The sequence below is a fragment of the Schistocerca nitens genome, chromosome 11, assembly GCF_023898315.1.
Source record: "Schistocerca nitens isolate TAMUIC-IGC-003100 chromosome 11, iqSchNite1.1, whole genome shotgun sequence".
NCBI lineage: Eukaryota > Metazoa > Arthropoda > Insecta > Orthoptera > Acrididae > Schistocerca > Schistocerca nitens.
The window spans coordinates 148709996-148725615 of record NC_064624.1 but is presented as its reverse complement, the minus strand read 5'-3'; the positions used below and the strand labels follow the sequence as shown (position 1 = coordinate 148725615).

General features: G+C 51.1%; 12 non-coding genes across 12 annotated transcripts; all 12 read left to right on the top strand.

The window, feature by feature from the left end:
• Nucleotides 1-628: 628 nt before the first annotated feature.
• LOC126214534 (5S ribosomal RNA) lies at nucleotides 629-747 on the top strand. The gene has a single exon (XR_007541984.1). It is a non-coding gene; the product is annotated as a 5S ribosomal RNA (ribosomal RNA).
• A 991-nt stretch (nucleotides 748-1738) lies between these two features.
• On the top strand, nucleotides 1739-1857 carry LOC126214533 (5S ribosomal RNA). The gene has a single exon (XR_007541983.1). It is a non-coding gene; the product is annotated as a 5S ribosomal RNA (ribosomal RNA).
• A 990-nt stretch (nucleotides 1858-2847) lies between these two features.
• On the top strand, nucleotides 2848-2966 carry LOC126214532 (5S ribosomal RNA). Its single transcript, XR_007541982.1, has one exon. It is a non-coding gene; the product is annotated as a 5S ribosomal RNA (ribosomal RNA).
• A 990-nt stretch (nucleotides 2967-3956) lies between these two features.
• LOC126214531 (5S ribosomal RNA) lies at nucleotides 3957-4075 on the top strand. Its single transcript, XR_007541981.1, has one exon. It is a non-coding gene; the product is annotated as a 5S ribosomal RNA (ribosomal RNA).
• Nucleotides 4076-5065: 990 nt separating this feature from the next.
• LOC126214530 (5S ribosomal RNA) lies at nucleotides 5066-5184 on the top strand. The gene has a single exon (XR_007541980.1). It is a non-coding gene; the product is annotated as a 5S ribosomal RNA (ribosomal RNA).
• A 990-nt stretch (nucleotides 5185-6174) lies between these two features.
• LOC126214529 (5S ribosomal RNA) lies at nucleotides 6175-6293 on the top strand. Its single transcript, XR_007541979.1, has one exon. It is a non-coding gene; the product is annotated as a 5S ribosomal RNA (ribosomal RNA).
• A 990-nt stretch (nucleotides 6294-7283) lies between these two features.
• LOC126214528 (5S ribosomal RNA) lies at nucleotides 7284-7402 on the top strand. The gene has a single exon (XR_007541978.1). It is a non-coding gene; the product is annotated as a 5S ribosomal RNA (ribosomal RNA).
• Nucleotides 7403-8392: 990 nt separating this feature from the next.
• LOC126214527 (5S ribosomal RNA) lies at nucleotides 8393-8511 on the top strand. The gene has a single exon (XR_007541977.1). It is a non-coding gene; the product is annotated as a 5S ribosomal RNA (ribosomal RNA).
• A 990-nt stretch (nucleotides 8512-9501) lies between these two features.
• On the top strand, nucleotides 9502-9620 carry LOC126214524 (5S ribosomal RNA). Its single transcript, XR_007541975.1, has one exon. It is a non-coding gene; the product is annotated as a 5S ribosomal RNA (ribosomal RNA).
• A 990-nt stretch (nucleotides 9621-10610) lies between these two features.
• LOC126214523 (5S ribosomal RNA) lies at nucleotides 10611-10729 on the top strand. The gene has a single exon (XR_007541974.1). It is a non-coding gene; the product is annotated as a 5S ribosomal RNA (ribosomal RNA).
• Nucleotides 10730-11719: 990 nt separating this feature from the next.
• LOC126214522 (5S ribosomal RNA) lies at nucleotides 11720-11838 on the top strand. The gene has a single exon (XR_007541973.1). It is a non-coding gene; the product is annotated as a 5S ribosomal RNA (ribosomal RNA).
• A 990-nt stretch (nucleotides 11839-12828) lies between these two features.
• LOC126214521 (5S ribosomal RNA) lies at nucleotides 12829-12947 on the top strand. Its single transcript, XR_007541972.1, has one exon. It is a non-coding gene; the product is annotated as a 5S ribosomal RNA (ribosomal RNA).
• The last annotated feature ends 2673 nt before the right edge of the window (nucleotides 12948-15620 follow it).

Genomic DNA, 15620 nt, shown 5'->3' with positions numbered 1-15620 from the left:
ACAGTACGAATCTGCCCTGAAATGCGTCAGCGCCTATTGTTGTGCTGCACTGTACAGTTCCAAATTTGATTTGTAATCATAAATTTATTCCTTAGTCGCGTCGTCTAGTCCCGCAGACGTTTGTCGTGCTTGCGCCGTCATATGGACCACGACCCGAGCGGCAGCGAGCGGCAGTCGAGCAAAGTCGGGCCAAGTCGGTACGGGGACAGGGATAGGAAAGGTGCGAATGCACTGCCAACTATGCAAACACCCGGTGTGAGGCGAAGCGAGGCGAGGAAGCTCACATCGCTACCAGTGGCGCCCTCCAGCACGACACTGCCACACCCCGCACAGAGCATACGCCTGGACACCAGGGACGAGATACGCCTTCCGCGAGTGTCGAAGGTTGCACGCGACAAGCGAATGACAGGAGGTGCTACGAGCAGCTGTGCGTCTCACACACGCGACGGCGCGCTCGCCAATTCGGCAATCGTTCTGCTGGGACGTCGGGCGCGCACTCCGCGCCGTCCTCGAGGAACTCGCTGTTGCGGAAGGAGGTGCTTTCGTCAAATGCGGCCGAAAACTAACATTTTGTGTGTTGGGAGAAGAGCCGAATGCGAATTCTGCCGTGCGCCTACAGTATATGTACGCCAACGGCCATACCATGTTAAATACACCGGTTCTCGTCCGATCACCGAAGTTAAGCAACATCGGGCCCGGTTAGTACTTGGATGGGTGACCGCCTGGGAGCACCGGGTGCTGTTGGCTCCCCTTCTTTTTTTTTTTCCTTTTTATATCGCTACTCCTGCCAGCCCTCTTTCGATACTACCCTTCTGTTGTGACAAAGACGTTTCCTTAAGCATTTTAAACTACTGTAATGGTGCGAAAACAAAAAAAAAATAAAATAAAATAAAAATGAACCAATAAAAATGGTACTTTTGGCTCCCCTGCATTTTTTCCTTTTTAAGCCGCCATCCTGCCAGCAGTCGTTTCATACTACCTTTCTGTTATGACAAAGATGCTTTCTTAAGCATTTTAAAGTAATGCAACGGTACGATAATGCGGTAATTAACTCAGTTTGAGGGAGAATGTGCTAACGAAGTTTGCCGGGAAGTCTTTGAAAACGATAAAACAGTACGAATCTGCCCTGAAATGCGTCAGCGCCTATTGTTGTGCTGCACTGTACAGTTCCAAATTTGATTTGTAATCATAAATTTATTCCTTAGTCGCGTCGTCTAGTCCCGCAGACGTTTGTCGTGCTTGCGCCGTCATATGGACCACGACCCGAGCGGCAGCGAGCGGCAGTCGAGCAAAGTCGGGCCAAGTCGGTACGGGGACAGGGATAGGAAAGGTGCGAATGCACTGCCAACTATGCAAACACCCGGTGTGAGGCGAAGCGAGGCGAGGAAGCTCACATCGCTACCAGTGGCGCCCTCCAGCACGACACTGCCACACCCCGCACAGAGCATACGCCTGGACACCAGGGACGAGATACGCCTTCCGCGAGTGTCGAAGGTTGCACGCGACAAGCGAATGACAGGAGGTGCTACGAGCAGCTGTGCGTCTCACACACGCGACGGCGCGCTCGCCAATTCGGCAATCGTTCTGCTGGGACGTCGGGCGCGCACTCCGCGCCGTCCTCGAGGAACTCGCTGTTGCGGAAGGAGGTGCTTTCGTCAAATGCGGCCGAAAACTAACATTTTGTGTGTTGGGAGAAGAGCCGAATGCGAATTCTGCCGTGCGCCTACAGTATATGTACGCCAACGGCCATACCATGTTAAATACACCGGTTCTCGTCCGATCACCGAAGTTAAGCAACATCGGGCCCGGTTAGTACTTGGATGGGTGACCGCCTGGGAGCACCGGGTGCTGTTGGCTCCCCTTCTTTTTTTTTTTCCTTTTTATATCGCTACTCCTGCCAGCCCTCTTTCGATACTACCCTTCTGTTGTGACAAAGACGTTTCCTTAAGCATTTTAAACTACTGTAATGGTGCGAAAACAAAAAAAAATAAAATAAAATAAAAATGAACCAATAAAAATGGTACTTTTGGCTCCCCTGCATTTTTTCCTTTTTAAGCCGCCATCCTGCCAGCAGTCGTTTCATACTACCTTTCTGTTATGACAAAGATGCTTTCTTAAGCATTTTAAAGTAATGCAACGGTACGATAATGCGGTAATTAACTCAGTTTGAGGGAGAATGTGCTAACGAAGTTTGCCGGGAAGTCTTTGAAAACGATAAAACAGTACGAATCTGCCCTGAAATGCGTCAGCGCCTATTGTTGTGCTGCACTGTACAGTTCCAAATTTGATTTGTAATCATAAATTTATTCCTTAGTCGCGTCGTCTAGTCCCGCAGACGTTTGTCGTGCTTGCGCCGTCATATGGACCACGACCCGAGCGGCAGCGAGCGGCAGTCGAGCAAAGTCGGGCCAAGTCGGTACGGGGACAGGGATAGGAAAGGTGCGAATGCACTGCCAACTATGCAAACACCCGGTGTGAGGCGAAGCGAGGCGAGGAAGCTCACATCGCTACCAGTGGCGCCCTCCAGCACGACACTGCCACACCCCGCACAGAGCATACGCCTGGACACCAGGGACGAGATACGCCTTCCGCGAGTGTCGAAGGTTGCACGCGACAAGCGAATGACAGGAGGTGCTACGAGCAGCTGTGCGTCTCACACACGCGACGGCGCGCTCGCCAATTCGGCAATCGTTCTGCTGGGACGTCGGGCGCGCACTCCGCGCCGTCCTCGAGGAACTCGCTGTTGCGGAAGGAGGTGCTTTCGTCAAATGCGGCCGAAAACTAACATTTTGTGTGTTGGGAGAAGAGCCGAATGCGAATTCTGCCGTGCGCCTACAGTATATGTACGCCAACGGCCATACCATGTTAAATACACCGGTTCTCGTCCGATCACCGAAGTTAAGCAACATCGGGCCCGGTTAGTACTTGGATGGGTGACCGCCTGGGAGCACCGGGTGCTGTTGGCTCCCCTTCTTTTTTTTTTTCCTTTTTATATCGCTACTCCTGCCAGCCCTCTTTCGATACTACCCTTCTGTTGTGACAAAGACGTTTCCTTAAGCATTTTAAACTACTGTAATGGTGCGAAAACAAAAAAAAATAAAATAAAATAAAAATGAACCAATAAAAATGGTACTTTTGGCTCCCCTGCATTTTTTCCTTTTTAAGCCGCCATCCTGCCAGCAGTCGTTTCATACTACCTTTCTGTTATGACAAAGATGCTTTCTTAAGCATTTTAAAGTAATGCAACGGTACGATAATGCGGTAATTAACTCAGTTTGAGGGAGAATGTGCTAACGAAGTTTGCCGGGAAGTCTTTGAAAACGATAAAACAGTACGAATCTGCCCTGAAATGCGTCAGCGCCTATTGTTGTGCTGCACTGTACAGTTCCAAATTTGATTTGTAATCATAAATTTATTCCTTAGTCGCGTCGTCTAGTCCCGCAGACGTTTGTCGTGCTTGCGCCGTCATATGGACCACGACCCGAGCGGCAGCGAGCGGCAGTCGAGCAAAGTCGGGCCAAGTCGGTACGGGGACAGGGATAGGAAAGGTGCGAATGCACTGCCAACTATGCAAACACCCGGTGTGAGGCGAAGCGAGGCGAGGAAGCTCACATCGCTACCAGTGGCGCCCTCCAGCACGACACTGCCACACCCCGCACAGAGCATACGCCTGGACACCAGGGACGAGATACGCCTTCCGCGAGTGTCGAAGGTTGCACGCGACAAGCGAATGACAGGAGGTGCTACGAGCAGCTGTGCGTCTCACACACGCGACGGCGCGCTCGCCAATTCGGCAATCGTTCTGCTGGGACGTCGGGCGCGCACTCCGCGCCGTCCTCGAGGAACTCGCTGTTGCGGAAGGAGGTGCTTTCGTCAAATGCGGCCGAAAACTAACATTTTGTGTGTTGGGAGAAGAGCCGAATGCGAATTCTGCCGTGCGCCTACAGTATATGTACGCCAACGGCCATACCATGTTAAATACACCGGTTCTCGTCCGATCACCGAAGTTAAGCAACATCGGGCCCGGTTAGTACTTGGATGGGTGACCGCCTGGGAGCACCGGGTGCTGTTGGCTCCCCTTCTTTTTTTTTTTCCTTTTTATATCGCTACTCCTGCCAGCCCTCTTTCGATACTACCCTTCTGTTGTGACAAAGACGTTTCCTTAAGCATTTTAAACTACTGTAATGGTGCGAAAACAAAAAAAAATAAAATAAAATAAAAATGAACCAATAAAAATGGTACTTTTGGCTCCCCTGCATTTTTTCCTTTTTAAGCCGCCATCCTGCCAGCAGTCGTTTCATACTACCTTTCTGTTATGACAAAGATGCTTTCTTAAGCATTTTAAAGTAATGCAACGGTACGATAATGCGGTAATTAACTCAGTTTGAGGGAGAATGTGCTAACGAAGTTTGCCGGGAAGTCTTTGAAAACGATAAAACAGTACGAATCTGCCCTGAAATGCGTCAGCGCCTATTGTTGTGCTGCACTGTACAGTTCCAAATTTGATTTGTAATCATAAATTTATTCCTTAGTCGCGTCGTCTAGTCCCGCAGACGTTTGTCGTGCTTGCGCCGTCATATGGACCACGACCCGAGCGGCAGCGAGCGGCAGTCGAGCAAAGTCGGGCCAAGTCGGTACGGGGACAGGGATAGGAAAGGTGCGAATGCACTGCCAACTATGCAAACACCCGGTGTGAGGCGAAGCGAGGCGAGGAAGCTCACATCGCTACCAGTGGCGCCCTCCAGCACGACACTGCCACACCCCGCACAGAGCATACGCCTGGACACCAGGGACGAGATACGCCTTCCGCGAGTGTCGAAGGTTGCACGCGACAAGCGAATGACAGGAGGTGCTACGAGCAGCTGTGCGTCTCACACACGCGACGGCGCGCTCGCCAATTCGGCAATCGTTCTGCTGGGACGTCGGGCGCGCACTCCGCGCCGTCCTCGAGGAACTCGCTGTTGCGGAAGGAGGTGCTTTCGTCAAATGCGGCCGAAAACTAACATTTTGTGTGTTGGGAGAAGAGCCGAATGCGAATTCTGCCGTGCGCCTACAGTATATGTACGCCAACGGCCATACCATGTTAAATACACCGGTTCTCGTCCGATCACCGAAGTTAAGCAACATCGGGCCCGGTTAGTACTTGGATGGGTGACCGCCTGGGAGCACCGGGTGCTGTTGGCTCCCCTTCTTTTTTTTTTTCCTTTTTATATCGCTACTCCTGCCAGCCCTCTTTCGATACTACCCTTCTGTTGTGACAAAGACGTTTCCTTAAGCATTTTAAACTACTGTAATGGTGCGAAAACAAAAAAAAATAAAATAAAATAAAAATGAACCAATAAAAATGGTACTTTTGGCTCCCCTGCATTTTTTCCTTTTTAAGCCGCCATCCTGCCAGCAGTCGTTTCATACTACCTTTCTGTTATGACAAAGATGCTTTCTTAAGCATTTTAAAGTAATGCAACGGTACGATAATGCGGTAATTAACTCAGTTTGAGGGAGAATGTGCTAACGAAGTTTGCCGGGAAGTCTTTGAAAACGATAAAACAGTACGAATCTGCCCTGAAATGCGTCAGCGCCTATTGTTGTGCTGCACTGTACAGTTCCAAATTTGATTTGTAATCATAAATTTATTCCTTAGTCGCGTCGTCTAGTCCCGCAGACGTTTGTCGTGCTTGCGCCGTCATATGGACCACGACCCGAGCGGCAGCGAGCGGCAGTCGAGCAAAGTCGGGCCAAGTCGGTACGGGGACAGGGATAGGAAAGGTGCGAATGCACTGCCAACTATGCAAACACCCGGTGTGAGGCGAAGCGAGGCGAGGAAGCTCACATCGCTACCAGTGGCGCCCTCCAGCACGACACTGCCACACCCCGCACAGAGCATACGCCTGGACACCAGGGACGAGATACGCCTTCCGCGAGTGTCGAAGGTTGCACGCGACAAGCGAATGACAGGAGGTGCTACGAGCAGCTGTGCGTCTCACACACGCGACGGCGCGCTCGCCAATTCGGCAATCGTTCTGCTGGGACGTCGGGCGCGCACTCCGCGCCGTCCTCGAGGAACTCGCTGTTGCGGAAGGAGGTGCTTTCGTCAAATGCGGCCGAAAACTAACATTTTGTGTGTTGGGAGAAGAGCCGAATGCGAATTCTGCCGTGCGCCTACAGTATATGTACGCCAACGGCCATACCATGTTAAATACACCGGTTCTCGTCCGATCACCGAAGTTAAGCAACATCGGGCCCGGTTAGTACTTGGATGGGTGACCGCCTGGGAGCACCGGGTGCTGTTGGCTCCCCTTCTTTTTTTTTTTCCTTTTTATATCGCTACTCCTGCCAGCCCTCTTTCGATACTACCCTTCTGTTGTGACAAAGACGTTTCCTTAAGCATTTTAAACTACTGTAATGGTGCGAAAACAAAAAAAAATAAAATAAAATAAAAATGAACCAATAAAAATGGTACTTTTGGCTCCCCTGCATTTTTTCCTTTTTAAGCCGCCATCCTGCCAGCAGTCGTTTCATACTACCTTTCTGTTATGACAAAGATGCTTTCTTAAGCATTTTAAAGTAATGCAACGGTACGATAATGCGGTAATTAACTCAGTTTGAGGGAGAATGTGCTAACGAAGTTTGCCGGGAAGTCTTTGAAAACGATAAAACAGTACGAATCTGCCCTGAAATGCGTCAGCGCCTATTGTTGTGCTGCACTGTACAGTTCCAAATTTGATTTGTAATCATAAATTTATTCCTTAGTCGCGTCGTCTAGTCCCGCAGACGTTTGTCGTGCTTGCGCCGTCATATGGACCACGACCCGAGCGGCAGCGAGCGGCAGTCGAGCAAAGTCGGGCCAAGTCGGTACGGGGACAGGGATAGGAAAGGTGCGAATGCACTGCCAACTATGCAAACACCCGGTGTGAGGCGAAGCGAGGCGAGGAAGCTCACATCGCTACCAGTGGCGCCCTCCAGCACGACACTGCCACACCCCGCACAGAGCATACGCCTGGACACCAGGGACGAGATACGCCTTCCGCGAGTGTCGAAGGTTGCACGCGACAAGCGAATGACAGGAGGTGCTACGAGCAGCTGTGCGTCTCACACACGCGACGGCGCGCTCGCCAATTCGGCAATCGTTCTGCTGGGACGTCGGGCGCGCACTCCGCGCCGTCCTCGAGGAACTCGCTGTTGCGGAAGGAGGTGCTTTCGTCAAATGCGGCCGAAAACTAACATTTTGTGTGTTGGGAGAAGAGCCGAATGCGAATTCTGCCGTGCGCCTACAGTATATGTACGCCAACGGCCATACCATGTTAAATACACCGGTTCTCGTCCGATCACCGAAGTTAAGCAACATCGGGCCCGGTTAGTACTTGGATGGGTGACCGCCTGGGAGCACCGGGTGCTGTTGGCTCCCCTTCTTTTTTTTTTTCCTTTTTATATCGCTACTCCTGCCAGCCCTCTTTCGATACTACCCTTCTGTTGTGACAAAGACGTTTCCTTAAGCATTTTAAACTACTGTAATGGTGCGAAAACAAAAAAAAATAAAATAAAATAAAAATGAACCAATAAAAATGGTACTTTTGGCTCCCCTGCATTTTTTCCTTTTTAAGCCGCCATCCTGCCAGCAGTCGTTTCATACTACCTTTCTGTTATGACAAAGATGCTTTCTTAAGCATTTTAAAGTAATGCAACGGTACGATAATGCGGTAATTAACTCAGTTTGAGGGAGAATGTGCTAACGAAGTTTGCCGGGAAGTCTTTGAAAACGATAAAACAGTACGAATCTGCCCTGAAATGCGTCAGCGCCTATTGTTGTGCTGCACTGTACAGTTCCAAATTTGATTTGTAATCATAAATTTATTCCTTAGTCGCGTCGTCTAGTCCCGCAGACGTTTGTCGTGCTTGCGCCGTCATATGGACCACGACCCGAGCGGCAGCGAGCGGCAGTCGAGCAAAGTCGGGCCAAGTCGGTACGGGGACAGGGATAGGAAAGGTGCGAATGCACTGCCAACTATGCAAACACCCGGTGTGAGGCGAAGCGAGGCGAGGAAGCTCACATCGCTACCAGTGGCGCCCTCCAGCACGACACTGCCACACCCCGCACAGAGCATACGCCTGGACACCAGGGACGAGATACGCCTTCCGCGAGTGTCGAAGGTTGCACGCGACAAGCGAATGACAGGAGGTGCTACGAGCAGCTGTGCGTCTCACACACGCGACGGCGCGCTCGCCAATTCGGCAATCGTTCTGCTGGGACGTCGGGCGCGCACTCCGCGCCGTCCTCGAGGAACTCGCTGTTGCGGAAGGAGGTGCTTTCGTCAAATGCGGCCGAAAACTAACATTTTGTGTGTTGGGAGAAGAGCCGAATGCGAATTCTGCCGTGCGCCTACAGTATATGTACGCCAACGGCCATACCATGTTAAATACACCGGTTCTCGTCCGATCACCGAAGTTAAGCAACATCGGGCCCGGTTAGTACTTGGATGGGTGACCGCCTGGGAGCACCGGGTGCTGTTGGCTCCCCTTCTTTTTTTTTTTCCTTTTTATATCGCTACTCCTGCCAGCCCTCTTTCGATACTACCCTTCTGTTGTGACAAAGACGTTTCCTTAAGCATTTTAAACTACTGTAATGGTGCGAAAACAAAAAAAAATAAAATAAAATAAAAATGAACCAATAAAAATGGTACTTTTGGCTCCCCTGCATTTTTTCCTTTTTAAGCCGCCATCCTGCCAGCAGTCGTTTCATACTACCTTTCTGTTATGACAAAGATGCTTTCTTAAGCATTTTAAAGTAATGCAACGGTACGATAATGCGGTAATTAACTCAGTTTGAGGGAGAATGTGCTAACGAAGTTTGCCGGGAAGTCTTTGAAAACGATAAAACAGTACGAATCTGCCCTGAAATGCGTCAGCGCCTATTGTTGTGCTGCACTGTACAGTTCCAAATTTGATTTGTAATCATAAATTTATTCCTTAGTCGCGTCGTCTAGTCCCGCAGACGTTTGTCGTGCTTGCGCCGTCATATGGACCACGACCCGAGCGGCAGCGAGCGGCAGTCGAGCAAAGTCGGGCCAAGTCGGTACGGGGACAGGGATAGGAAAGGTGCGAATGCACTGCCAACTATGCAAACACCCGGTGTGAGGCGAAGCGAGGCGAGGAAGCTCACATCGCTACCAGTGGCGCCCTCCAGCACGACACTGCCACACCCCGCACAGAGCATACGCCTGGACACCAGGGACGAGATACGCCTTCCGCGAGTGTCGAAGGTTGCACGCGACAAGCGAATGACAGGAGGTGCTACGAGCAGCTGTGCGTCTCACACACGCGACGGCGCGCTCGCCAATTCGGCAATCGTTCTGCTGGGACGTCGGGCGCGCACTCCGCGCCGTCCTCGAGGAACTCGCTGTTGCGGAAGGAGGTGCTTTCGTCAAATGCGGCCGAAAACTAACATTTTGTGTGTTGGGAGAAGAGCCGAATGCGAATTCTGCCGTGCGCCTACAGTATATGTACGCCAACGGCCATACCATGTTAAATACACCGGTTCTCGTCCGATCACCGAAGTTAAGCAACATCGGGCCCGGTTAGTACTTGGATGGGTGACCGCCTGGGAGCACCGGGTGCTGTTGGCTCCCCTTCTTTTTTTTTTTCCTTTTTATATCGCTACTCCTGCCAGCCCTCTTTCGATACTACCCTTCTGTTGTGACAAAGACGTTTCCTTAAGCATTTTAAACTACTGTAATGGTGCGAAAACAAAAAAAAATAAAATAAAATAAAAATGAACCAATAAAAATGGTACTTTTGGCTCCCCTGCATTTTTTCCTTTTTAAGCCGCCATCCTGCCAGCAGTCGTTTCATACTACCTTTCTGTTATGACAAAGATGCTTTCTTAAGCATTTTAAAGTAATGCAACGGTACGATAATGCGGTAATTAACTCAGTTTGAGGGAGAATGTGCTAACGAAGTTTGCCGGGAAGTCTTTGAAAACGATAAAACAGTACGAATCTGCCCTGAAATGCGTCAGCGCCTATTGTTGTGCTGCACTGTACAGTTCCAAATTTGATTTGTAATCATAAATTTATTCCTTAGTCGCGTCGTCTAGTCCCGCAGACGTTTGTCGTGCTTGCGCCGTCATATGGACCACGACCCGAGCGGCAGCGAGCGGCAGTCGAGCAAAGTCGGGCCAAGTCGGTACGGGGACAGGGATAGGAAAGGTGCGAATGCACTGCCAACTATGCAAACACCCGGTGTGAGGCGAAGCGAGGCGAGGAAGCTCACATCGCTACCAGTGGCGCCCTCCAGCACGACACTGCCACACCCCGCACAGAGCATACGCCTGGACACCAGGGACGAGATACGCCTTCCGCGAGTGTCGAAGGTTGCACGCGACAAGCGAATGACAGGAGGTGCTACGAGCAGCTGTGCGTCTCACACACGCGACGGCGCGCTCGCCAATTCGGCAATCGTTCTGCTGGGACGTCGGGCGCGCACTCCGCGCCGTCCTCGAGGAACTCGCTGTTGCGGAAGGAGGTGCTTTCGTCAAATGCGGCCGAAAACTAACATTTTGTGTGTTGGGAGAAGAGCCGAATGCGAATTCTGCCGTGCGCCTACAGTATATGTACGCCAACGGCCATACCATGTTAAATACACCGGTTCTCGTCCGATCACCGAAGTTAAGCAACATCGGGCCCGGTTAGTACTTGGATGGGTGACCGCCTGGGAGCACCGGGTGCTGTTGGCTCCCCTTCTTTTTTTTTTTCCTTTTTATATCGCTACTCCTGCCAGCCCTCTTTCGATACTACCCTTCTGTTGTGACAAAGACGTTTCCTTAAGCATTTTAAACTACTGTAATGGTGCGAAAACAAAAAAAAATAAAATAAAATAAAAATGAACCAATAAAAATGGTACTTTTGGCTCCCCTGCATTTTTTCCTTTTTAAGCCGCCATCCTGCCAGCAGTCGTTTCATACTACCTTTCTGTTATGACAAAGATGCTTTCTTAAGCATTTTAAAGTAATGCAACGGTACGATAATGCGGTAATTAACTCAGTTTGAGGGAGAATGTGCTAACGAAGTTTGCCGGGAAGTCTTTGAAAACGATAAAACAGTACGAATCTGCCCTGAAATGCGTCAGCGCCTATTGTTGTGCTGCACTGTACAGTTCCAAATTTGATTTGTAATCATAAATTTATTCCTTAGTCGCGTCGTCTAGTCCCGCAGACGTTTGTCGTGCTTGCGCCGTCATATGGACCACGACCCGAGCGGCAGCGAGCGGCAGTCGAGCAAAGTCGGGCCAAGTCGGTACGGGGACAGGGATAGGAAAGGTGCGAATGCACTGCCAACTATGCAAACACCCGGTGTGAGGCGAAGCGAGGCGAGGAAGCTCACATCGCTACCAGTGGCGCCCTCCAGCACGACACTGCCACACCCCGCACAGAGCATACGCCTGGACACCAGGGACGAGATACGCCTTCCGCGAGTGTCGAAGGTTGCACGCGACAAGCGAATGACAGGAGGTGCTACGAGCAGCTGTGCGTCTCACACACGCGACGGCGCGCTCGCCAATTCGGCAGTCGTTCTGCTGGGACGTCGGGCGCGCACTCCGCGCCGTCCTCGAGGAACTCGCTGTTGCGGAAGGAGGTGCTTTCGTCAAATGCGGCCGAAAACTAACATTTTGTGTGTTGGGAGAAGAGCCGAATGCGAATTCTGCCGTGCGCCTACAGTATATGTACGCCAACGGCCATACCATGTTAAATACACCGGTTCTCGTCCGATCACCGAAGTTAAGCAACATCGGGCCCGGTTAGTACTTGGATGGGTGACCGCCTGGGAGCACCGGGTGCTGTTGGCTCCCCTTCTTTTTTTTTTTCCTTTTTATATCGCTACTCCTGCCAGCCCTCTTTCGATACTACCCTTCTGTTGTGACAAAGACGTTTCCTTAAGCATTTTAAACTACTGTAATGGTGCGAAAACAAAAAAAAATAAAATAAAATAAAAATGAACCAATAAAAATGGTACTTTTGGCTCCCCTGCATTTTTTCCTTTTTAAGCCGCCATCCTGCCAGCAGTCGTTTCATACTACCTTTCTGTTATGACAAAGATGCTTTCTTAAGCATTTTAAAGTAATGCAACGGTACGATAATGCGGTAATTAACTCAGTTTGAGGGAGAATGTGCTAACGAAGTTTGCCGGGAAGTCTTTGAAAACGATAAAACAGTACGAATCTGCCCTGAAATGCGTCAGCGCCTATTGTTGTGCTGCACTGTACAGTTCCAAATTTGATTTGTAATCATAAATTTATTCCTTAGTCGCGTCGTCTAGTCCCGCAGACGTTTGTCGTGCTTGCGCCGTCATATGGACCACGACCCGAGCGGCAGCGAGCGGCAGTCGAGCAAAGTCGGGCCAAGTCGGTACGGGGACAGGGATAGGAAAGGTGCGAATGCACTGCCAACTATGCAAACACCCGGTGTGAGGCGAAGCGAGGCGAGGAAGCTCACATCGCTACCAGTGGCGCCCTCCAGCACGACACTGCCACACCCCGCACAGAGCATACGCCTGGACACCAGGGACGAGATACGCCTTCCGCGAGTGTCGAAGGTTGCACGCGACAAGCGAATGACAGGAGGTGCTACGAGCAGCTGTGCGTCTCACACACGCGACGGCGCGCTCGCCAATTCGGCAGTCGTTCTGCTGGGACGTCGGGCGCGCACTCCGCGCCGTCCTCGAGGAACTCGCTGTTGCGGAAGGAGGTGCTTTCGTCAAATGCGGCCGAAAACTAACATTTTGTGTGTTGGGAGAAGAGCCGAATGCGAATTCTGCCGTGCGCCTACAGTATATGTACGCCAACGGCCATACCATGTTAAATACACCGGTTCTCGTCCGATCACCGAAGTTAAGCAACATCGGGCCCGGTTAGTACTTGGATGGGTGACCGCCTGGGAGCACCGGGTGCTGTTGGCTCCCCTTCTTTTTTTTTTTCCTTTTTATATCGCTACTCCTGCCAGCCCTCTTTCGATACTACCCTTCTGTTGTGACAAAGACGTTTCCTTAAGCATTTTAAACTACTGTAATGGTGCGAAAACAAAAAAAAATAAAATAAAATAAAAATGAACCAATAAAAATGGTACTTTTGGCTCCCCTGCATTTTTTCCTTTTTAAGCCGCCATCCTGCCAGCAGTCGTTTCATACTACCTTTCTGTTATGACAAAGATGCTTTCTTAAGCATTTTAAAGTAATGCAACGGTACGATAATGCGGTAATTAACTCAGTTTGAGGGAGAATGTGCTAACGAAGTTTGCCGGGAAGTCTTTGAAAACGATAAAACAGTACGAATCTGCCCTGAAATGCGTCAGCGCCTATTGTTGTGCTGCACTGTACAGTTCCAAATTTGATTTGTAATCATAAATTTATTCCTTAGTCGCGTCGTCTAGTCCCGCAGACGTTTGTCGTGCTTGCGCCGTCATATGGACCACGACCCGAGCGGCAGCGAGCGGCAGTCGAGCAAAGTCGGGCCAAGTCGGTACGGGGACAGGGATAGGAAAGGTGCGAATGCACTGCCAACTATGCAAACACCCGGTGTGAGGCGAAGCGAGGCGAGGAAGCTCACATCGCTACCAGTGGCGCCCTCCAGCACGACACTGCCACACCCCGCACAGAGCATACGCCTGGACACCAGGGACGAGATACGCCTTCCGCGAGTGTCGAAGGTTGCACGCGACAAGCGAATGACAGGAGGTGCTACGAGCAGCTGTGCGTCTCACACACGCGACGGCGCGCTCGCCAATTCGGCAGTCGTTCTGCTGGGACGTCGGGCGCGCACTCCGCGCCGTCCTCGAGGAACTCGCTGTTGCGGAAGGAGGTGCTTTCGTCAAATGCGGCCGAAAACTAACATTTTGTGTGTTGGGAGAAGAGCCGAATGCGAATTCTGCCGTGCGCCTACAGTATATGTACGCCAACGGCCATACCATGTTAAATACACCGGTTCTCGTCCGATCACCGAAGTTAAGCAACATCGGGCCCGGTTAGTACTTGGCTGGCTGCCCGCCTGTTCACATCGTGCGCTCCGTCGCCGTGCAGCGGGCTGGTGTTTACGCTGAGTGCTTCGCGAGCCGCCGCCTAGCAGCTCAACTCTTCTATCAACTACTTCTGTGAGTAAATTCGAAAAAGGATGAATCGCGAGAACTCCGTACAGTGTGTCTTTGATCGTAGTGCCGCTAGGCCGTCTCCATACGAAGTTCACGAATGGATCTTTAATGAAATTCGTATACCGGAAAATGAGTTGATTGGAATACAGTTAGACTTTATTCAGAATTCTGCCTTTTTGAAATTGCCGAATGCGGATTATGTGACTAAGGTTCTATCCGAATGTGGTGGCACAAAGTAATATAAGCATACTGATGGTTCTGTGTCGGATGTGATACTTTTGCCGGCAGGCTTTGGTGTGCGATTGGTAAAAGTGTACAATGTGCCTTTTGAATGCCCAAATGAGGCTATTGCACGGAAGCTTGGTGAATATGGGACCGTCCTTCGGGTCGATGACGATGTGTGGCCGTCTGGTTTCCGTTATAAAGTTCTTAGCGGAGTCAGGACTGTTCGGATTGATTTGAAAAAACACGTACCGTCTTATCTCACGATTGCGGGGAGCCGTGCTTTTATTAGCTATAGTGGACAGCCGCAAACGTGCTCGGTTTGTGGTGGCACGGATCATTTGCGGCAAAATTGTCGACAGCGTCGGCCGTTACAACTCCCACGCGAAGCTGTAGACCCGACTAGCTATGCTGGCGTGTTGGTCGCGGATAGTGGCCTCGCGGCCGACACACGACCAACTCCTGCTGTCACCGCTACACCGACCCCCGTGTCCGACACAGTGGATTTATCGGATGTTTCTGTCCCGCCAGCTGACACGACCCAAAGTTTACCGGCCACACCCACTTCCCGTGCGGCTCCCCGGCCCGACGTGTCGTCTGCAGTCGTACCACCGACCGATTCTGCCACTTTTCTTGTCACTCCGAATCCGGTCTCTGCTTCCGGATCGTCGGCGGAGAAACGGAAAAAGACGAAGACACAGAGTTCGCAGAATGCGGGTGCAGGTGACGCTAGTAGTGCAGAGAGTGAGACGTCGCAGGCGTCCACTCAGTCTGCTCCCGTCGAACAAAAACCGAAGCGCCGCAGGAATCGCCGTTCGAAAGCGGACGCGTCTGCTGCCCAGGATGCGGACTTTGAACAGGCCGTTCACGATCTGACGTCAAGTCTCGCACACGAACGCCACGATTCGCCGTCACCGCGCGCCGCCCCCGCGACGGCGTCCGCTGCCTCGATGGCCCCCCCGCCACGCTCCGCCCGGACCACTAGCAACGTCGCGCACAAACCACCCGACGGCATGGAATGGTCGGCGGATGTGGACAGCGACCATTTTTTCTAATTAATTTTCATCGAGACCTACACGGATGAGTCCGCACCACCAGCTGCGCATTTTAACAGTGAATGTCAACAAGATTTGTAGTGTTCGTAAAGTTGCTGCTTTCCTTCAGTATTTACAAGACTGTCAATGTGATGTCGCCTTCCTTCAAGAGGTTACCAGTGAACTTATTGACCATCTTTCCTTTTATCACGTGATTGTGAACATTGATCCTG